At 46.4% G+C, this 24,482-nt stretch overlaps 1 non-coding gene across 1 annotated transcript; it reads left to right on the top strand.

Moving 5' to 3' along the window:
- Positions 1-21,608: 21,608 nt before the first annotated feature.
- Positions 21,609-21,710, top strand: LOC119313199. The gene has a single exon (XR_005151580.1). It is a non-coding gene; the product is annotated as a U6 spliceosomal RNA (small nuclear RNA).
- Positions 21,711-24,482: the final 2,772 nt, after the last annotated feature.

Consider the following 24,482-nt stretch of genomic DNA (forward strand, 5'->3'; position numbering starts at 1 on the left):
ACTCTTACTAGCAAGATGCCCGTGCGTTGCACGGAACATCAAGATCTTGTGGGAGAAAAGGATGAATGAGGGAAGGCCTTATCTGCAAATGTGGTGAATTGCCATATTTTCCTTCCTATCCGTTAGATATAAATCGGAAGACCAACATTGCAGGATGGCAGGCCCACCATCATCACCAACTCTATTTTTTATCCCTACTCTTATAAAAAGCATTGTCAGTGATGATCGTGTGCCTGCCATCCTGCAATATAGGACGTCTGATCTATATCTGACGGATAGGAAGGAAACTATGGCAATTTCTCAAAAAGATACCCACACCCCTCTCCACATTTGCAAATAAGGCCTTCCCTCGTTCATCATTTTCCCCCACAAGATAAACTACTCATACAAATGCATCTTGATGTTCCGTGCAACGCATGGGCATCTTGCTAGTTGTTGCAAAAAGCCCATGTGTGTGTGAGAGAGAGGGAGAGTGGAGGAGGACGGAGTGCATGTGTGACAAAGACACAAGTAGTGTGTGTGCAATAGGTATCAGCTTAAAATGAGGTGATAGTGTGTGTGTGCACGATCGAGAGGGCGTGTCTCAAGAAGGGAAGAAAAAGCTAGATGGATACAAGGAGCGGGAGAGAGACATGTATGCGATGGTGGAAGCACGAGTGTGCGGGTGTATAAACCTATCTAGAGGCTAGCTAGTCGATAAAAGTTTGTGAGAGAAATACGAGTCGTGGTGCGAAAGCGAGAGTTTTGTGTGTGTGTGTGAGACGGTAGTCGGGAAGGGGAGTGGAAGCAGGAGTTGTGTGTGTGTGTGTCTGTGAGAGAGAGATAGAGGAGACGGTAGTCGAGGTTGTCTGATCGGTAAACAAATGAATAATGTCAGTCTGGGATGGAGACGAAAAGGAGACCGCAACAAATGTTGTGTCTACAGGACAGAGAGAGTAATTTTAGTGGTATGAGTCATATGTAGAGACATATAGGGTGTGTGAGAGAATCCCATAGAGAGAAAGACAAAGTGAAAGACGAGTGGAGACTGTGTGTGTGGCGGTGAAAAAGAAAGCTTAGGTACCGAGTGATACCAGAGAACAGTAGAGACGTGAGAGATAATGAAAACCGTGTAATGTATAATGATAGGGAGAGTGTGACACTTCTTAAGGGAGACGTCGAGAGACCATGTTTGCGAGGATAGGAGAAACATGAAGTGAGCGTGCGGGCGAGCTGGAGAAAAGAGAGTGATAGCTACCTGAAGGAGCATGCATGCGAGAGAGATGGGCATGAAAGGAGTGAACAAAAAAGGGATTCAAATATTTGAATTCGAGATGATGATACATGTAATCCATACTCGAACCAAAATTGATCTATCAAACATGCATACTCATATGAATTTACGCACATCTATGTTATTTAATATGTAGATATTACTGATCCATACATTTTAGTAGAACATAATTTGGTTAAATTTTTTCGAATTCAACCTTCAGATTTCGAGATCGTTGTATTTGTAAATCATATTATAAATATAAAGGAGCAGAATTCTTTGTTGTGCTTTTGAAAGTATATATAAAAAATGATGTATATAGAATGTAATTCCAATTGAAAATGGATCCCGCCCGAAAAAAATAGTAGAATACAAACGGGATTCGAATTGAGTTGGCACGGTAAACGTGCACTGTGCAAAATTTGAACGAAGCGGGGAAAGTCGCAGTAACCCCGCCCGAAACCAAATTCTGCGAGATGGAAATCACTACTGCCTATCCCTGCCGCGAAAAGCCTATCTGCTGGATTTCTATAGGTTTCAATAGGGGTAGGTTTGTAATTTCACCCAAACGTGACGTAACCGCCTCACACCCAGATTCATACACGGTGGGCGCCAAAACACAGTGTGCCCTCGGCCGAAATCGACTCCCTCTCTAATTCATATTCATACACGGTGGGCGTCAAAAACAAACTCTCATCGGCAAATATTCGGTGTATGCGAGATTACCGTCCTATCCCCAACCGACTAATGTTGCTGTGATGTAGTAGAAATTTGAAACGGGGGCTAAGTTTGTAAATTTCCTCGCATTTGAGACAAGCGCGCCCTGAATACATGGTTCCCCCTTCCTCTCTACCTCCCTTTTCCCCATTCGTACTCCGTGGGCGCCAAAACACCCTCTCCATCCCACCCTCCTCAGTCCGCTGCCGTCTGCCACCCCATCCACCGCCGTCCTCCTCCACCATGCCGGAGCTGATATCCCGACGCGCCGTCCATTACAAGAGATCGACGTTTCTCATCCACGCCTTCGGACCGGGATCCTTGCATCTCGTCCTCTCGCTTCATCCCCGCCGTCGTCCACCTTGCCGGCGCCGCTCCTACGACTGTCTCGTCCATCGCGCCCCGCCGCCACCGTCTACCCTCCTAGATCTGCTTCCACGCCGCCGACAGCCATCGCTACCGCAGCACCGTCAAATTCTCAGCAGATGCGTACACGGTGTCGCACCAGAGGAGGTACTCTTTTGTATCTGCTCAACTTATTTATCGCAGCAAGAAAATAGATCGCCACTGCTTTACTCTGATTTCTTGTCTTGGTTGCGAAGTTGCCTTTGTCCGGTTTGCACATTCAGATCCGCCATGGCACGCTCAACACTATACTCCCAATTCTTATGGTTTTCCCCTTTTATATTCCACACTAGTTAAATCACAGTAGACTAAATTTCAAAATTGGGTCAGTCGATTTTTCAGAGCTCGCCGGAGTTCGCCGGTGCGATCCAAGGGGCTCGGGTGGTTGTGGGGCCTCGCCGAACGAAGAAAACTTGACGCGGGTGGGGGGTGGGGGTGGAGGAGGAACACAGGCGGTGGGGGCCGGTGGTCCGGCCGGCGGCCCGTGCGGTGTTCTGTATGGGAAGAATTAATAGACGAGGAAGAAGGGTTAGGAGATGTAGGATCTTCATCCAACCGCCTGAAATGGAAGATACAGCTGGGAGTTGCATTCTTAATGCACTCTGGTTCATCTTGTGTGGGCACTACGCAACCAACATTTTATTATCCAAAATCTGCTTGCTCTTCTTTACCATGTTCCTCTTCCGTTCTTCTTTAATATGTACAATCTCCGTTCCTAAATACAAGTCTTTGTATAGATTCCACCATGGACTACATATGGAGCAAAATGAGTGAATCTACACTCTAAAATGTATCTGGATACATCTATATGTGATCCATAGTGGAAATCTCTACCAAGACTTATATTTTGGAATGGAGGGAGTATGCTAGTAGTACAGTATGTTCCTTGTACTAAAGATGAGCAGGGACATTTGCAGTGTAGAGGTCTATACGGTCGGTTGTGATGGACACTTTGAGCCTCTTTGATTCGTAGGATCTTGTAAACATAGGAATAGGACTTGTAGTGGCCTGCCCACTTGAATCCTATAGGAATAGCAAGGAAATGTGCGGAGCTGTGTCGCCTTTGAGAGTTACACTGATATTAACAGTACCGCATCTTCACTTGAAGAGAGCTGGTATCCGAAGCCTTTCTAGCTGTACCGGCAATACTAGCACATATATTCCAGCAAGTTCCACTTTGCTGATTTTACTCTGATGCTTAAGGTTTTCCCGTGATATCTACACTATGATCTGTGTAGCTGCTTTGTTGTCGCACTAGCAGCAGTCCACTCTTGAAGCTAAACACTGCAATGACTTACAAAATTGGCACCAAGGCATTGAGTGCCATTCTGGATGCAATGAAACTCATACGCTCCCCACCTGTTGACTCTTGTTCAGAATATGATCCTAATGACTATTCTAACCTTGAGTCAAAGGCAGATGGCTTGTCCTGTTCACCCATCAAGGTGCCTGTTCTAATTTGGCAATGTTTTATTGATTGCGGGTATCTTGCATATGTTGTCTTGCATTTCTTCTACTTTGTTGCACCGCCATCTACTTAGTTTACTCATCATATATGTCGAGATGCCATGCCAATCCATTATCAATACATATTCCATCTGTCATCATACCATGTTTTCCCACTCAAATGTTGTTCGTGTGCATCAGACATCAAAAAGGAAGAGGGTGATTGCCGAACCTGAAGGAGCACCAGCAAAGTCCTTGAAAAACGTGGTGGTGCCGGAGAAAATAGACAGCACCCCACTTATATTGGCTATAAAACCAGTGACACAAAATGTAGGACCGACTCCAGTAGACTGTACCCATACTTCACTAGCCACACCACTAGCCCCACCACACAGGACTTGCACTCCAGCAGAAGGTATACCGATTTCATTTGCCATAGCACCAGTTGTACCACAGAAAAATCCCACTCCAGCAAAAAGTACAGCAAGTCCACCGGCCGAAGACCTATCCCAACTGCAGAGACGGCCAATTCCTGCAGATTGGAACCCCATTCCATTTTTTCCCAGTTTAAAAGACAATGTTTTCAATGTTGTTAGGGACTACATGCATATATTCCCATCATGGGAAGATTATTGTGAAGACAAACACCATTTTCACATCTTCCTGTCCAACTTACGTGTAAGTGCTATTACTCATGGTTATTATTTTCCTGTTTTCTGCTGATTGAACACATCAGTGATTTACATTACATTGTTATAACTAGGCGAGGGTCAATCTAGATAGTCATGACGAGCAAAGCTTGCTTGTGCTTTTCAAGGAAGCATTGCAGCAGTATCGGTGTTACCTGAGGAAATCACACTTTGGTGGAAAGTCTATAAACGAATTTCCGGTGAAGTCTCCTGTGCTAAATTTAGAAGACATTGAATGGAAAAACCTTGTTATGCACTGGTCTCGTTTCCAGGATGAGGTACTCTCTATGAAATCACATGACAATTTGAACTTCTACTTTTCCGCATGTGCCTTACGGATCTTTTTTGCAGGAAATCTGCTCGAAGAAGAATTCCGGTTTGAAAAGAACGACAGGATATCGCAAATATGCTGCCCGCTGCTTTGGTCTTGTTAGTACCTGTTGTCCTGTATCACTATACTTGCATACATACCTGGTTCATTATGTGACAGCAGTATGCATGATAGCTTGCTTATCAATTGTTCGCTCCAAATTATCTGATCTATATGAATGGTTACATTAGTGTAGAATATATCCAATGCCAATGTTTTTTTAGCTCTGCATTGTTCTTGTAAGTACATGCTGTCCTTTATCAGTGTACTTATAATGACAGGTAGTTGTTCATGTACCATCACTCTGCAGCTTATTTTCCTTTGCCCTCCATTTTCTACACATCTATATTTACTCTTACCATAAGGTTGGTACTGAAGAAGTTTAGTTGTGCATTGCTCTTGGCTGTACCTTTTGCCTGTATCGCTGCACTTACATTTATAGCTACTTGGTTATGTAGCATCACTCTTCATCTTATCTTAAATATTCTCCATTTTTTCATATATTATCACATCTATATTTACTCTTAACAAAATGTAGAATAAAGGCAATGCTTATGAAGAAGATTTTGTGGTAAACTTCTTGAATTGCCCCCCCCCCCCCATCAGCATGGACAAGGCCTTTATACAGCCTGTCTTCACCAATAATGTAAGTTTGTCCATCTCAAGCCTTCAAACTTTGTTGTATATATTTGGTTAGGCATGACTGCAACAGCTGTTTATTTTTGGTGTTTGCATCAAATTGCATGTTTAAAGTTTATTATGTAGTTCATAAACAAAAGTTTGTCCTTTCTCAATTTAAGTTTTCAGTTGTACAACCAAGTTCCTTATTCATACCATGTAAATTAAATTATACAAAGCAAGTGATCTTCTTTTGCACTGCATGTATGCTTCTGTTCTTCATCCGTAATCCAATGGTGTGGTGAACCTACCCACTACAGCACAATGTCATATTCTGCAATTTGTTAACTATGAACAATGTCATATCATTCTACTACTCCCTCCGTTCGAAAATACTTGTCATTGAAATGGATGTATCTAGATGTATTTTAGTTCTAGACACATCCATTTTGATGACAAGTAATTCCGGACGGAGGGAGTATTATTTAAACCATCTCTTTATTTGCCAATCTGAAATGGGATAAATTGACATCACACTAACCATTGATGCTTATGAGTTCTTGATCTGTAATCCAGTGGTGTCGTGAAGCTGCCAACTCCTTCACAATGTCATTTCCTGCCATGTCTTGACCTGAACAATACCATATTGTGTTAATGCAATTTTAAACTGTGTCACTTTATTCGTCAGTAAGAAATGTGATGAATTGTCAGCACTTATACTTTTATGTGCAAAACCTGTCATTTGTCTGCTTGTTTATCTTTCAGAGTGAGGAAGATTTAAGTGTTGAACAAGCGCAGTCTCATCATCTTGCTCAGCTGCTTGCGCTGCAGCTCCCCAGCAGGGCTAACCTTTCTTGAACTCTATTGAAGTGCTGCCGTTTTTGTATATTATTTTGTCGGCATGTTTATTTGCACTGGTGGCGATCTTTGATGCCCAGTGTATGTAATCTGCTGTCTGCTTGTGCTTTATTATCATAGTGGCGAACTTTGATTCCCAGTGGATGCAATATGTTGTAATTTCTTTATTGTATAGTCTAGGTTTTTTCTTATTCATGATGCTGTAGTTATTTTACTATATATATATCCTGTCTTCGCAGTAAACCGGCCAAAACCGTGAAATTACGGTACATAATCGGGCCGTCATGCAACCACGATGTAGGTTAGGCCTGAAACATGCCGAACAGCTAACGGGCTGGCAGCAGCCCGAAATGAACCCCGGCCCATGATTGTGCGAATCAAATCACGGGCTTTTAACAGGCCAAAATTGTATCGGTCCTTGTTTGGCCCAATCAGATATCAGCTGCGAGCAGGCCGGATGCAAACCGGGCTGTAGTTAGGCCCAACTACATGACGGGCATTTAACAGGTCGAAATTAATATAGGGCTGAAATGTTAAACGGGCCATTAAGAGGCCAAAACTAATATCAGGCCGAATTACTTAGTGGGCCTTTAGCAAGTGGGCCCTAAAGCATAGTGCCAAGTTGACGGGCCGAATCTGATATGGGCCATAATTGAGCCCATAGCCTCTTAAAGGGTCGGACCTGATCTGGGCCGTAATTTGGCCCAGAACGTGGTAGGCTTTTAACGGGCCGGATCTCATATGGGCCACTATTAGGCCCGGAACGTGGCAGGCCATTAATGGACCGGATCAAATATGGGCCGGCATTTGGCCCAAAACATGGCAGCCAGTTAATGGGCCGGCCTAGTAGGGTCCTCAAATTCTTGTGGGCCTACGGCTGGGCCAGCCCATTAATGTCGGCGAAATCTCGTGGGCCTTTAGCCGGGCCAGCCCATTATGATCCGCAAGAATCTTGTGGGCCTTTACCTGGGCCGGCCCATTATGGCACACAAAAATTTTGTGGGCCTTTACCTGGGCCGACCCATTATGGCCCGCAAAATCTTGTGGGCCTTTAGCTGGGCCAGCCCATTATGGTCCGCAAAATCTCGTGGGCCTTTAGCTGGGCCGGCCCATTATGGTCCGCAAAATCTTGTGGGCCTTTAGTTGGGCCGGCCCATTTAAACTTGATGGGCCGGTCCACGTGTCAACATATCATAGGCGCGTCTTGCCCATTGGATGAGTGACACCTGTGCCAGCGCGGACTTGACATGTATCTCCTCCAGCCAATGATGATTTTACACGTGGAAAATCCCCACTGGTCGGGGCTGTTAACGGGTTATCGGATCCAAAACCCGACCCGATAGCTTAACGGTGTTCCGTTACGGTGGATGCCACGTGTCGGTCACCCTTGACGAAAGCACTTCTGTGACGCGTGATTTATCATCATGGAAGTGGACACTTCCATGATGATAATTTTGGTAATGTCATGGAACACTTCTACGATAGCACAGGTATGACTATCTTGATTCTGTCATAAATTTGTCATGGATATACATGCATGACAAAAAACGCGACCTACTGTGACAATCATGTATCATCACGGAAGTGTATTTTTTTGTAGTGAAATCTTAACATTAGGCATAACCCAAACAATATGGTTTGTTTGCCAACATGACAATGCACACTGTTGGAACAACAATAATCAAGAACATCATATTATAGAAGCATGTTCAAAACTAGGGTTAGGAACCAATGAACAAAACAATCCAAATAGACAAATCCAACCAATAAAAATTTGTGAGATTAAGAAGGTTACCTCGACGAACAGAAATGACACCGGATCCACGGACCAACCCAATCGATTTGCAAGGATTTGAGAGGGGCAATGTGAGGGACACAAAGAGGAAAAATGGCAAGAGCTCGGGATAGGCCAATGGGGGAGAAGAGAGTGAGTGGTGAGTGGCGGGTGAGAGGCCCATGGCCACCTAAAATATCTGGACCAGAAACGCCACTGACCCTGGCGTTTCTAGAAACGATGTCGAGCTCGGCGTTTTTGGCCTGCCACATCAGCGAGCAACGCGTGCTCGGCCTGGCAGTGGCCAAGGCAAAAACGCTAGCTAGCTCGGCGTTTCTATGTCGGGCAGAAACGCCGCGGGCTGTGGCATTGCTAAAAGGGTCAGATCGTGAAATACGTTCATGACGAGTTTAGTTTGCGACAAAGATCGCTGACAAGGTCAAAATAGTGATTTCAGCCACAGCAGCCACTAACCATAGCAACTGTTAAGAGCGTCTCCAATGAAAGATGCAATTTGGAGATGTAAAACAGAAGTTGTAAAAAATTTCATCTCCAAAAAGTGCCTTCTGCATCTCAAAAAAAGTGTCAACTCCAACAAATGATGCAAAATGGAGATGTAAAGCAGCTACTCCAATAGTAGATGCAAACTAGAGATGTAAAACCGGCCGCTGGCTGCGCTGCTGCTGTTCAGCCACTGCACAGCCGCATTTGCACATTGAATTTTCATAATTCTTGCAATGAAAGTGCATCATCAACCATAGTTTTAAATCCTACATGCAAAAGTCAAGTGTCTCAAACGAAGTTGTTGGTCCAACTAATGAAAATGCACGCAGATATCACTCAGTTTGCTTCCTCTCTGTTGTCACTAGTGCCACTGTGGACGATGGTATGATCATCATCATGTTGGGGAACGTTGCATAAAATTAAAAAATTTCCTACGGTTTCACCAAGATCCATCTATGAGTTCATCTAAGCAACGAGTGATAGGAGTGCATCTACATACCCTTGTAGATCGAGAGCGGAAGCGTTCAAGAGAACGGGGATGATGGAGTCGTACTCGCCGTGATCCAAATCACCGATGACCAAGTTATGAACGGACAGCACCTCCGCGTTCAACACACGTACGGAGCAGATGACGTCTCCTTCTTGATCCAGCAAGGGGGAGGAGAGGTTGAGGAAGAAGACTCCAGCAGCAGCACGACGGCGTGGTGGTGGTGGAGAAGCAGTACTCCGGCAGGGCTTCGCCAAGCAACCGCGGGAGGAGGAAGAGGTGTAGCAGGGGGAGGGAGGCGCCAAGAGTCAGGGGTGCGGCTGCCCCTCCCTCCCCTCCCTTTATATAGGCCCCCGGGGGGGCACCGGCCCCTGGAGATCTGATCTCCCAGGGGGGCGGCGGCCAAGGGGGTGGAGTGCCCCGCAAGGCAAGTGGGCCCCCCCCCTCGCCCCCACCCTAGGGTTTCAACCCTAGGCGCAGTGGGTGGGCCAAGGGGGGAGCACAAGCCCACTATGGGCTGGTTCCCCTCCCCACTTCAGCCCATGGGGCCCTCCGAGATGGGTGGCCCCACCCGGTGGACCCCCGGGACACTTCCGGTGGTCTCGGTACAATACTGGGTGACCCCGAAACTTTCCCGATGGCCGAAACAGCACTTCCTATATATAAATCTTCACCTCCGGACTATTCCGGAACTCCTCGTGATGTCCGGGATCTCATCCGGGACTCCGAACAACATTCGGTAATCACATACAAGTCTTCCTAATAACCCTAGCGTCACCGAACCTTAAGTGTGTAGACCCTACGGGTTCGGGAGACACGCAGACATGACCGAGACGGTTCTCCGGTCAATAACCAACAGTGGGATCTGGATACCCATGTTGGCTCCCACATGCTCCTCGATGATGTCATCGGATGAACCACGATGTCGAGGATTCGATCAACCCTGTATATAATTCCCTTTGTCAATCGGTACGTTACTTGCCCGAGACTCGATCGTCGGTATCCCAATACCTCGTTCAGTCTTGTTACCGGCAAGTCACTTTACTCGTACCGTAATGCATGATCCCGTGACCAAACACTTGGTCACTTTGAGCTCATTATGATGATGCATTACCGAGTAGGCCCAGAGATACCTTTCCGTCATATGGAGTGACAAATCCCAGTCTCGATCCGTGTCAACCCAACAGACACTTTCGAAGATACCTGTAGTGCACCTTTATAGTCACCCAGTTACGTTGTGACGTTTAGTACACCCAAAGCACTCCTACGGTATCCGGGAGTTACACAATCTCATGGTCTAAGGAAAGGATACTTGACATTGGAAAAGCTCTAGCCAATGAACTACACGATCTTGTGGTATGCTTAGGATTGGGTCTTGTCCATCACATCATTCTCCTAATGATGTGATCCCGTTATCAACGACATCTGATGTCCATAGTCAGGAAACCATGACTATCTGTTGATCAACAAGCTAGTCAACTAGAGGCTTACTAGGGACATATTATGGTCTATGTATTCACACGTGTATTACGATTTCCGGATAATACAGTTATAGCATGAATAAAGACAATTATCATGAATAAGGAAATATAATAATAACCTTTTATTATTGCCTCTAGGGCATATTTCCAACAGTCTCCCACTTGCACTAGAGTTGATAATCTAGTTACATTGTGATGAATCGAACACCCATAGAGTTCTGGTGTTGATCATGTTTTGCTCGCGAGAGAGGTTTAGTCAACGGATCTGCGACATTCAGATCCGTATGTACTTTGCAAATATCTATGTCTCCATCTTGAACATTTTCACGGATGGAGTTGAAACGACGCTTGATGTGCCTGGTCTTCTTGTGAAACCTGGGCTCCTTGGCAAGGGCAATAGCTCCAGTGTTGTCACAGAAGAGTTTGATTGGCCCCGACGCATTGGGTATGACTCCTAGGTCGGTGATGAACTCCTTCACCCAAATTGCTTCATGCGCTGCCTCAGAGGCTTCCATGTACTCCGCTTCACATGTAGATCCCGCCACGACGCTCTGCTTGCAGCTGCACCAGCTCACTCCTCCACCATTCAACATATACACGTATCCGGTTTGTGACTTAGAGTCATCCAGATCTGTGTCGAAGCTAGCGTCGACGTAACCCTTTACGACGAGCTCTTCGTCACCTCCATAAACAAGAAACATGTCCTTTGTCCTTTTCAGGTACTTCAGGATATTCTTGACCGCTGTCCAGTGTTCCTTGCCGGGATTACTTTGGTACCTTCCTACCAAACTTACGGCAAGGTTTACATCAGGTCTGGTACACAACATGGCATACATAATAGATCCTATGGCTGAAGCATAGGGGATGACACTCATCTCTTCTTTATCTTTTGCCGTGGTCGGGCATTAAGCCGAGCTCAATCTCACACCTTGCAACACAGGCAAGAACCCTTTCTTGGACTGATCCATTTTGAACTTCTTCAAAATCTTATCAAGGTATGTGCTTTGTGAAAGACCTATGAGGCATCTCGATCTATCCCTATAGATCTTGATGCCTAATATGTAAGCAGCTTCTCCAAGGTCCTTCATTGAAAAACACTTATTCAAGTAGGCCTTAATGCTGTCCAAAAGTTCTATATCATTTCCCATCAAGAGTATGTAATCTACATATAATATGAGAAATGCTACAGAGCTCCCACTCACTTTCTTGTAAACGCGGGCTTCTCCGCTTTGATCATCTCATCAAAGCGAATGTTCCAACTCCGAGATGCTTGCACCAGCCCATAAATGGATCGCTGGAGCTTGCATACTTTGTTAGCATATTTAGGATCAACAAAACCTTCTGGCTGCATCATATACAGTTCTTCCTTAAGATGTCCGTTAAAGAATGCCGTTTTGACGTCCATCTGCCATATCTCATAATCATAGTATGCGGCAATTTCTAACATGATTCGGACAGACTTCAGCTTCGCTACGGGAGAGAATGTCTCATCGTAGTCAACCCCTTGAACTTGTCGATAACCCTTAGTGACAAGTCGAGCTTTATAGATGGTAACATTTCCATCCTCGTCCGTCTTCTTCTTAAAGATCCATTTGTTTTCTATCGCTCGCCGATCATCGGGCAAGTCTGTCAAAGTCCATACTTTGTTTTCATACATGGATTCTATCTCGGATCGCATGGCTTCAAGCCATTTGTTGGAATCTGGGTCCGCCATCGCTTCTTCATAGTTCGAAGGTTCGCCGTTGTCTAACAACATGATTTCCAGGACAGGGTTGCCGTACCACTCTGGTGCGGAACGTGTCCTTGTGGACCTACGAAGTTCAGTAGCAACTTGATCCGAAGTACCTCGATCATCATCATTATTTTCCTCTCCAGTCGGTGTAGGCATCACAGGAACATTTTCCTGAGCTGCACTACTTTCCTGTTCAAGAGGTAGTACTTCATCGAGTTCTACTTTCCTCCCACTTACTTCTTTCGAGACAAACTCTTTTTCCAGAAAGGATCCGTTCTTGGCAACAAAGATCTTGCCCTCGGATCTTAAGTAGAAGGTATACCCAATGGTTTCCTTAGGGTATCCTATGAAGATGCATTTTTCCGACTTGGGTTCGAGCTTTTCAGGTTGAACTTTCTTGACATAAGCATCGCATCCCCAAACTTTTAGAAACGACAGCTTAGGTTTCTTCCCAAACCATAATTCATACGGTGTCGTCTCAACAGATTTAGACGGTGCCCTATTTAAAGTGAATGTAGTTGTCTCTAGAGCGTATCCCCAAAATGATAGCAGTAAATCGGTAAGAGACATCATAGACCGCACCATATCCAATAGAGTGTGATTACGATGTTCGGACACACCGTTACGCTGAGGTGTTCCAGGCGGCGTGAGCTGTGAAACGATTCCACATTTCCTTAAGTGTGTACCAAATTCGTGACTTAAATATTCTCCTCCACGATCTGATCGTAGGAACTTTATCTTTCGGTCACGTTGATTCTCTACCTCATTCTGAAATTCCTTGAACTTTTCAAAGGTCTCAGACTTGTGTTTTGTTAAGTAGACATACCCATATCTACTCAAGTCATCAGTGAGAGTGAGAACATAACGATATCCTCCGCGAGCCTCAACGCTCATTGGACCGCACACATCGGTATGTATGATTTCCAATAAGTTGGTTGCTCGCTCCATTGTTCCGGAGAACGGAGTCTTGGTCATTTTGCCCATGAGGCATCGTTCGCATGTGTCAAATGATTCATAATCGAGAGACTCTAAAAGTCCATCAGCATGGAGCTTCTTCATGCGCTTGACACCAATGTGACCAAGGCGGCAGTGCCACAAGTATGTGGGACTATCGTTATCAACTTTACATCTTTTGCTATTCACACTATGAATATGTGTAATAGTACGCTCGAGATTCATTAAGAATAAACCATTGACCATTGGGGCATGACCATAAAACATATCTCTCATATAAATAGAACAACCATTATTCTCGGATTTAAATGAGTAGCCATCTCGTATCAAACGAGATCCATAAACAATTTTCATGCTCAAACTTGGCACTAAATAACAATTATTAAGGTTTAAAACTAATCCCGTAGGTAAATGTAGAGGTAGCGTGCTGACGGCGATCACATCGACCTTGGAACCATTCCCGACGCGCATCGTCACCTCGTCCTTCGCCAGTCTCCGCTTATTCCGCAGCTCCTGCTGTGAGTTACAAATATGAGCAACGGCACCGGTATCAAATACCCAGGAGTTACTACGAGTACTGGTAAGGTACACATCAATTACATGTATATCAAATATACCTTTAGTGTTGCCGGCCTTCTTGTCCGCTAAGTATTTGGGGCAGTTCCGCTTCCAGTGACCCTTCCCTTTGCAATAAAAGCACTCAGTCTCAGGCTTGGGTCCATTCTTTGACTTCTTCCCGGCAACTGGCTTACCGGGCGCGGCAACATCCTTGCCGTCCTTCTTGAAGTTCTTCCTTCCCTTGCCCTTCTTGAACTTGGTGGTTTTATTGACCATCAACACTTGATGTTCTTTCTTGATTTCTACCTCTGCCGACTTCAGCATTGAAAATACTTCAGGAATAGTTTTCACCATCCCCTGCATATTATAGTTCATCACAAAGCTCTTATAGCTCGGTGGGAGCGACTGAAGGATTCTGTCAATGACCGCCTCGTCCGGGAGGTTAATGTCCAGCTGGGACAGGCAGTTGTGCAACCCAGACATTTTGAGTATGTGCTCACTGACAGAACTATTTTCCTCCATCTTACAACTGTAGAACTTGTCGGAGACTTCATATCTCTCGACCCGGGCATGAGCTTGAAAAACCATTTTCAGCTCCTCGAACATCTCATATGCTCCGTGTTGCTCAAAACGCTTTTGGAGCCCCGGTTCTAAGTTGTAAAGCATGCCGCACTGAACGAGGGAGTAATCATCAGCACGTGACTGCCAAGCGTTCATAACGTCTTGGTTCTCTGGATGGGTGCTTCACCTAGCAGTCCATCTAGGACATATGCTTTCTTGGCAGCTATGAGGATGATCCTCAGGTTCCGGACCAAGTCCGTATAGTTGCTGCCATCATCTTTCAGCTTGGTTTTCTCTAGGAACGCGTTGAAGTTCATGTTGACATGAGCGTTGGCCATTTGATCTACAAGACATATTTGCAAAGGTTTTAGACTAAGTTCATGATAATTAAGTTCATCTAATCAAATTATTTAATGAACTCCCACTCAGATTACACATCCCTCTAGTCATCTAAGTGTTACACGATCCGAGTCGACTAGGCCGTGTCCGATCATCACGTGAGACGGACTAGTCATCATCGGTGAACATCTCCATGTTGATCGTATCTTCCATACGACTCATGTTCAACCTTTCGGTCTCTGTGTTCCGAGGCCATGTCTGTACATGCTAGGCTTGTCAAGTTAACTCTAAGTGTTTTTGCATGTGTAAAACTGTCTTACACCCGTTGTATGTGAACGTAAGAATCTATCACACCCGATCATCATGTGGTGCTTCGAAACGACAAACTTTAGCAACGGCGCACAGTTAGGGGAGAACACTTCTTGAAATTGTTGTAAGGGATCATCTTATTTACTACTGTCGTTCTAAGTAAACAAGATGCATAAACATAATAAACATCACATGCAATTATATAGTAGTGACATGATATGGCCAATATCATATAGCTCCTTTGATCTCCATCTTCGGGGCTCCATGATCATCTTTGTCACCGGCATGACACCATGATCTCCATCATCATGATCTCCATCATCGTGTCTTCATGAAGTTGTCACGCCAACGACTACTTCTACTTCTATGGCTAACGCGTTTAGCAATAAAGTAAAGTAATTTACATGGCGTTCTTCAATGACACGTAGGTCATACAAAAATAAAGACAACTCCTATGGCTCCTGCCGGTTGTCATACTCATTGATATGCAAGTCGTGATTCCTATTACAAGAACATGATCTCATACATCACAATATATCATTCATCATTCATCACAACTTTTGGCCATATCACATCACAAGACACTTGCTGCAAAAACAAGTTAGACGTCCTATAATTGTTGTTGCAAGTTTTTACGTGGCTTCTATAGGTGATCTAGCAAGAACGTTTTCTTACCTACGTTAAAGCCAAAACATGATTTGTCAACTTCTATTTACCCTTCATAAGGACCCTTTTCGTCGAATCCGCTCCAACTAAAGTGGGAGAGACAGACACCCGCTAGCCACCTTATGCAACTAGTGCATGTCAGTCGGTGGAACCTGTCTCACGTAAGCGTACGTGTAAGGTCGGTCCGGGCCGCTTCATCCCACAATACCGCTGAAGCAAAATAAGACTAGTAGCGGAAAGAGAGTTGACAACATCTACGCCCACAACAAAATTGTGTTCTACTCGTGCAATAGAGAACTACGCATAGACCTAGCTCATGATGCCACTCTTGGGGAACGTTGCAGAAAATTAAAAATTTTCCTACGGTTTCACCAAGATCCATCTATGAGTTCATCTAAGCAACGAGTGATAGGAGTGCATCTACATACCCTTGTAGATCGAGAGCGGAAGTGTTCAAGAGAACGGGGATGATGGAGTCGTACTCGCCGTGATCCAAATCACCGATGACCAAGTGCTGAACGGACATCACCTCCGCGTTCAACACACGTACGGAGAGGATGACGTCTCCTCCTTCTTGATCCAGCAAGGGGGGAGGAGAGGTTGAGAAAGAAGACTCCAGCAGTAGCACGACGGCGTGGTGGTGGTGGAGAAGCAGTACTCCGGCAGGGCTTCGCCAAGCAACCGCGGGAGGAGGAAGAGGTGTAGCAGGGGGAGGGAGGCGCCAAGAGTCAGGGGTGCGGCTGCCCCTCCCTCCCCTCCCTTTATATAGGCCCCCAGGGGGGGCGCCGGCCCCTGGGGATCTGATCTCCCAGGGGGGCGACGGCCAAGGGGGTGGAGTGCCCCCCAAGGCAAGTGGGGCGCCCCCCCCCCCCCCCCCTAGGGTTTCAACCCTAGGCGCAGGGGGTGGGCCAAGGGGGGTGCACCAGCCCACTATGGGCTGGTTCCCCTCCCCACTTCAGCCCATGGGGCCCTTCGGGATGGGTGGCCCCACCCGGTGGACCCCCGGGACATTTCCGGTGGTCCCGGTACAATACTGGGTGACCCCGAAACTTTCCCGATGGCCGAAACAGCATTTCCTATATATAAATCTTCACCTCCGGACTATTCCTGAACTCCTCGTGATGTCCGGGATCTCATCTGGGACTCCGAACAACATTTGGTAATCACATACAAGTCTTCCTAATAACCCTAGCGTCACCGAACCTTAAGTGTGTAGACCCTACGGGTTCGGGAGACACGCAGACATGACCGAGACGGTTCTCCGGTCAATAACCAACAGTGGGATCTGGATACCCATGTTGGCTCCCACATGCTCCTTGAAGATGTCATCGGATGAACCACGATGTTGAGGATTCGATCAACCCCGTATACAATTCCCTTTGGCAATCGGTACGTTACTTGCCCGAGACTCGATCGTCGGTATCCCAATACCTCGTTCAGTCTCGTTACCGGCAAGTCACTTTACTCGTACCGTAATGCATGATCCCGTGACCAAACACTTGGTCACTTTGAGCTCATTATGATGATGCATTACCGAGTGGGCCCTGAGATACCTCTCTGTCATATGGAGTGACAAATCCCAGTCTCGATCCGTGTCAACCCAACAGACACTTTCGAAGATACCTGTAGTGCACCTTTATAGTCACCCAGTTACGTTGTGGCGTTTGGTACACCCAAAGCACTCCTACGGTATCCGGGAGTTACACGATCTCATGGTCTAAGGAAAGGATACTTGACATTGGAAAAGCTCTAGCAAACGAACTACACGATCTTGTGCTATGCTTAGGATTGGGTCTTGTCCATCACATCATTCTCCTAATGATGTGATCCCGTTATCAACGACATCTGATGTCCATAGTCAGGAAACCATGACTATCTGTTGATCAACAAGCTAGTCAACTAGAGGCTTACTAGGGACATATTATGGTCTATGTATTCACACGTGTATTACGATTTCCGGATAATACAGTTATAGCATGAATAAAGACAATTATCATGAATAAGGAAATATAATAATAACCTTTTATTATTGCCTCTAGGGCATATTTCCAACACATCAATGGCTTCTTTGTCAATGTTTTCTTGCGTTGAAGACTCGTTGTCATGAACTCCACCGAAAGCACCTTCATTGCCACCTCCATGTCGCTCATGTTGCCACCGAACCCACCTCCCATGCCACCCATCATGTTGTCGCCAAATCCACCTCCCATGCCACTCATCATGTTGCCGCCAAAGCCACCTCCCATGCCACTCATCATTTTGACGCCGAAGTCACCTCTCATGCTGCTCATGTTGCCACCAAAGCCACCTTCCATGTTTCCACCAAATGCACCATTCATGGCACCACCCATCATGTTCATGTACCCTCCCATTCCACCTCCCATGGCACCTCCCATTCCTTGCATGGGATCTCCCATTCCTCATCCCATCATGCTTCTCATGAGCATTTGCTTCTTCATGAGCATTTTATCGCGACAAAGTTCGACATACGCCTTTTCCTTGGCATCAAGAGTAGATGTGTCCATGAACATAAACTTGAATGCCTTCTCCTCAACCATATTCATCTCGTCGGCCGCCACTTTTCTCTCATCAAGCTCAACCTTTCTCTCCTCGTCCGCCTCCCTCCGTCGCTCGGCTTCACTCCCCTCCTCAATTTATTTGAGCTTCAATAATTTTTTTCTTCCGCATATTCTTTCCTCGCCATGACGATGGCATCAGATCCTTCCTTGAGATCATCATCTCCGGCCTTGGTTCCCTTGACTTTCTTAGTTTCATCAGGCATATATGATTTTGTTGCCGAGTGAGGAGTTGGGCTCCTTCTCTCATCACCGGGGACATCTTCTTCATCCTCCACCACCACACTTTTCTTCTTCGAAGCATTGAAAACTTCTCATCCTTGATCTCTTTGTAGCAATGATGAAAAGTGAAATATCTTCCTTTCTTCTTACTCTTCTCTCTTTTGTTGTTCCTATCTCGAAATAAACCTTGTGAATCATTTTCTACCCAAAAAAAGCACCCAACATGTCATCATCAAACTAGTCAACATTTCAACAATTGCAGAAAGTAGAGAAAGCATGGAAGAACAAACGGTTATTACCAAGTCACTATCAACGCAACCACTCGGGTTCATGTGATCAATATTTGCCAAGAAACCCGCCTACTTTTGACATTTGGCGTTGATGGTGCCCCAACATTGACGAAGGGAGCCACTTGAGCGATAGTGGCCGCTAGTGTTGCGCGCATCGAAGTAATCCTTAATGTGTTGCCAATAAGTGTTGGCTGCCGGGGTTACGATCCTAACAATGAGTACTAGGGGTACGAAAGAGGGGCAGAGCCTAGCTATGGCGCAGGTGTAGCACTCGTTTTTTATGGGTTCAGGCCCCTCTCGGAGGAGGTAACATCCCTCGTCTCGTGCCCTAAGGCTTGTTTTCTCTTGGGTGTGTGATTACAAGGAATGTTGAACCCCTGCCAAGGAGGAGGGGGCGACTTATATAAAGTGCATCGCGTCCTCTTTACTCCCATGTTACAAGGGTGGTTTAATGGCTATAACTACGACAGTTACAGGTAACGGTAGCCATGACTATGCTTAAAGTCCGACTTAGGACTACTCGACCGTTGCAGCTCCCAACGTCGCCCTTGCGCCTTCTTTTTTCGAGTGGTGGTGGCGCTAGGCAGACTGGAGGGAAGACATCCAAGTGTCGTCGATGGATCCGAGTGGATTTCTTGTCATGCGCATCCGAATGCATCTATGGTCCAGGGACCTACCAATGATGGTGTGGGACCCCAGGTGGACCTTAGATGTCAGGTCCTTAACCCCACCAGTAGTAGGTGACCCCATCATTGGTGGATTGTTCGGTCCCAACGGTTGCATCTTGAGAGACTTTCATCCATGCGATGCAAATCAATACATCTTCGGCTTTGGTATAATTTGTTGTTCTTCCCTTCATAACGAAGCCCTCATCATCCATCTCGAGATTGTCATCATCATATTGTGGAGTTTCATACTCTTGCGATGCATACTAATGTGAATACTCATCATTTGTCACATTTGTCACGTGCATGAAAGCTTCATCATCCAGACTACAAATGGACGTACACGCAATCAACTTCACATTATATTGGAATCGACAATTGAAACAACAAAAAGATGCACCGTTTTTTTTAACATTTGTGACATATCATCGAACACGTTGGATGCGGTTGCCGTCGGCGTGGACACATCTTCCTCCGTGGCCGGCGGCGGCAGCGGAGGAGGTGGATAAGGAGCTCCGTGGCCGGAGGAGGACGCCAAGGTCGGCGACGGCTGCAAATCGCCCGATGTAGCCGCGTCCGGCCTCGAGATTTTTGCCGGCCGAGGTTAGTTCCACCCCGGTTGCGCTCGCGCTGCCGGCCGCTTCACGCCTCCACCGTGAGGCTTGGCAGCCCACAGCTTCTTTGCAGCCTCCGGCGCAACGGCGACCTGCCGGGGTGGGGTAAATCCAGGGCGGCGGCGACATGGAGGCGGAGGCGGCCGCATTGGGCAAAGTTGGCGCGGAGGCAGCGGCCGCGGCGGGGTCGGTCGGGGCACCGGTGGCGGAGTCGGAGAAGGCGGCGGGGTCATCGGCGTCGGCCATGGCGGCGGCGGGCGGGAGGCGAACAGACGGGAGTCGTTGCGTCCTTTCATCTCGTATGGTGGAGATGCAAATTTACACCGCGGGGTGTTGCAGTTTACATCTTCGAAAGGCAGAGATGTAATTTTTTTTTGCATCTACACCATCTGTTGAAGATGTGTTTTCGACATCGAAGATGCAAAAGGTAGTTGTTTTTTTCATATACGAATAGATGCTCTAATCAACTGTGCCCTCCCGCTCCATGCACAAATGAACCTCACACCTTCCCAATTACTATTGCAAAACAGCGTCGAATCACCAGAGAAATTATTCCCACAGCCACTAAATCAGCGAGTATCTCCAACACCACCTAGGATGAAGATCAACCCCCCAGCCTCCACCCTCTCGCCGTACTCCAGTTGCATGGATTTACCAGTTCCATCTGTACTGCAGAATACGTAGGTGGCGCCATAAAACTTTAAAAAATGTACTGCTCATCGACACTGTGTAAGACGAGCGTGCAGATCTGTGCACTGCAATGTCTGTAGCCTGACTGCCGTGGAGCCGAGCAGGTCGGCACGCGCACGCATAGGGCACCGGGACGTGAGGACACGGCCTAGTGCAGGGCAGAGGCAGGCCCAGCGGCCCCTTTTGTTTAATCGAATCTCCGCCGACTAGTTTCTTTCAGAGTTAGTACGTGTACCCCAACGCTTCGTGCTTGGGAAATGTCTGCCTTTTGACAACTTTAAATCCATGCAATGGAGTGCATCCGTCATCCGTGAATGATGGGGATGCAAATATTACTTCATCCGGTTTAAAATAAGTGTCAGAATTTTAAACTATGGTTAGTTTAAAACTACTATACCTATTATAGATTGGAGGGAGTACTACTTCTAGACTTGTTTGTAGACAAATTCATATAGGTATAGGTATATATGTGGGATTTTCCTTCTGGATAAACTACTTCCAAATTGTGTTCGGATTCATTCCCTCTGTAATTGCAAACACATAGTACATACCTTAATACAATCCATACATTAATACACCACAATCTATAGTTCTACAGTGTTACTTAACTTAGGAGTGTGAGATTAATTAACACTTACTATACGTGGCAAACGCGCCAATGCAAGTTGTTTAATTATCAAAGACCGAAGAGGAGTTAGTTGCACCAGTGCAGATTGGGTCCTTGCACACGGCTAAAACCTCCTATCGCAAACACAATTTCTAATCGTCACCTTGCGACGGTGCGCATAGGGGTGCATAGCATACGATAGAGGATAGTATGTGACAGGTCGGGTCCCTTGGGGGACATTCGATAAAATTGAAACGATACAGAGAAGATTAGCATGGCCCCTGCGCAAGGATGACACGCACAAATCCAAAAAAAAAAGTATGTGACAGGTCGGTTTATCGCACACATTACACCTGATAGCAAAAGTGTGTGATGGAGCGAGGTTTATTAATTCGGCATATTTTCCCCCTAAAGCATAGCACAAGTAGAACTAGAGGGAGGGAGCACATGTGTCAAAAAAAAAGAGAAAACCGGACGAGAGAAGCGGTGTGAGACAGAGAAAAAAAACGCTAAGGAAGAAGTGATGTGGGGCAGAAAAAATTGGGGCGAAGCTAGGCGCCGGTGTACCGGCCGAAGTTTTAGGCCGGTCCGCTGCCAGGCGTTGGATCCCGTACAAAATAACGGTCTGGATAGCGCTATTGAGTCGTCTTCTTCCTTCCACACAGGCTTGAAACAAAAGAAAAGGGAGGTCTCCATGCTCGCCGCCTGTCTCGCGCCATCCATGCTCGCCGGCCCACCCTGCGCCGCCCGCGCTCGGACCCGTGCTCGCCGGCCATCCTCGCGCCGTCCGCATCCGCGCCGGTGCTCGCCCACCCTCGTGCCGTCCGTGCTCACGCCCATGCTCGCCGGTCACACTCGTGCCGTCTGTGCTCGTGCACGTGTTCGCCGGCCACCCCCGCGCTCGTGCCCGTGCTCGCCGGCCACCCCCGCGCCGCCCGTGCTTGCCGGCCACCTCCTAATCTTCGTCGAGCCTGCAGAAACACCATGAAAAACTGGATGTAGCAAAAATCCTCGATGGACGTAGCAAAAACTACAAATGGTTCCAGCAAAAAAAAGGGTCGCTACCGCCACGGGACGCAGCTCGGCCATGAATGAACGTAGCAAAATATGTAGCCGGTTCCAGCTAAAATCGTCGCCGGTACCAGCAAGAAAGAAAAATAGCATTGTAGCACTGGTGTTGTAGAAAAAAACTCTCCTCCTTCCTCAGGCGATCTGCTCGACACCGATTGCAGCAGAATGAGACACCGGTTGTAGCAAAAAACGCTGGATTACCGTGGCTACAAACTCCGGCAAACTCGGGTTGCAGCTCTGACTAACGTGGTTGCAGCTTTTCTGGTGAACGGTTGTAGCATTTGTCGGCACCCCTTGCCGGTTGTAGCCCCGGTGTGCGTACGCTGTAGCATTTTTACAAGCTGGTTGTAGCTTTTGTAGTACGTGGTTGTAGCATTCGCGACCCCGGCCCGTCATCTCAGCATCCTCGCTCGTCGTTGTCGTCGCCGCCGTACACTCGCCGTCGCCGTGGCCAGTTGCAGCACCGACATCCGCCAGTTCCAACTTGTGGGCGTCGCGGTTGCAACACTCGCCGGGTCGTGGCTGGGTCTGGTGAAGTATACAGAGCTCCGGTGCGCGGATCCGAGCGGATCTGGCCGAGGACGAACAGACCGACTGATTCCCGTGGTGGCGGTGCCCTGGAGGCCTCCATGCGGCGATGGTTGACAGCGTTGGTGCGGTCCCTGAGAAAAAGGACAGAGAGAGATGGAGCGATAGGAGAAAAAACGGAGGAAGAGGAATATGCATTGCATGCTGGCCCACTGTGTGGTGCGTGCGTGGCAAAGGCGCCGGCCAAGCGTTTGGCCGGTGCGCCGAGGCGAAATGTTTTTCAAAAGATTGTGAGGGGGAAGCATTGTGGGACAAAAAAAGAAGCGAAGCGGGCAGAAAAACGGTGAGGGAAATACTCCCTCCTTTTCAGAACATAAGATGTATTAGTTATTTAAGAAATAAAAATGTACATGTTTGACCAGGTTTTTGAAAAAATACCAATATCTACTATATCAAATTTGTATAATTAGATCTATCATGAAAATTATTTTTATATTTTATTTTTTGTATTGTAGATGTCGGTGTTCTATTTTATAATCTTGATTAAACATACATAAGTTTTACTTACATGGAAATAGATACATCTTATATTCTAAAGAGGAGGGAATAGATCTGATCGAGCGCTACACGGCTACAAGACGCGGATCAAGCGGCGAGTTGCTCAGTTGTAACAAGACTCCCGACGTTCGCTAGATACATTATATGTATATATATGCGTTGCTACAACACGATCAATAGTTCTACAGTGCTACTTAATTTTATGTGTCTGCAGTTATTTGATACTCCCTCCTTTTCGGTTTATAGAGTTTATATCAATTTTTTTCATTTTGCCAATTTAAATGGGCCATCTTCATCTCCTTTTGAGATTCCGAGGCACATTAAATCTTTGCATGCAAGAATTAAAAAGAAACTCACCAATGCATGTAATGCTATTACTCATCTAGTGGCCAAGCATGCATGCACTACAATTAATCCCAATTAATGCAACAATTTAGCTTGAGTAATTTTGTAAAGTACGAGATACATTCCTCCACTCACCATTTGTCTTGGAAAAAATATATGAGACCGGGTCTCATATAAAGCAGATGAGACCCACCCTGATGGATGACACATGGGGGGGGGGAGAAATTCTCATCTACCCCACCCTCCACCTGAAATCAGGGGGGAGAAATTAGATACTTTGTGATTTGTGAATGCCACGTGTTATCCATCAGGATGGGTCTCACCTGCTAACCCGTGAAACCTGGTTTCATAGAATTCTTTTCCGTTTGTCTTGGTTGATGAGATTTTAGATTTGAGCCCTGTAAACCGGAAGGGGGGAGTACCTACTATTCCTCAGGTCCAAAATATAATGCGTCCTCGGTTCCCGTGCTATAACTTTGACTATAAATTTAACCAACGAGATCAACTGCGGCGGGAGCAAAAGTTATATCAGCGAATTCGTATTCAAAAGAAGTTTTCAATTATATAATTTTTGCTCCCGACGCATTCAGTCTTGT

This window comes from Triticum dicoccoides, chromosome 5B (assembly GCF_002162155.2).
Source record: "Triticum dicoccoides isolate Atlit2015 ecotype Zavitan chromosome 5B, WEW_v2.0, whole genome shotgun sequence".
Taxonomy (NCBI): domain Eukaryota; kingdom Viridiplantae; phylum Streptophyta; class Magnoliopsida; order Poales; family Poaceae; genus Triticum; species Triticum dicoccoides.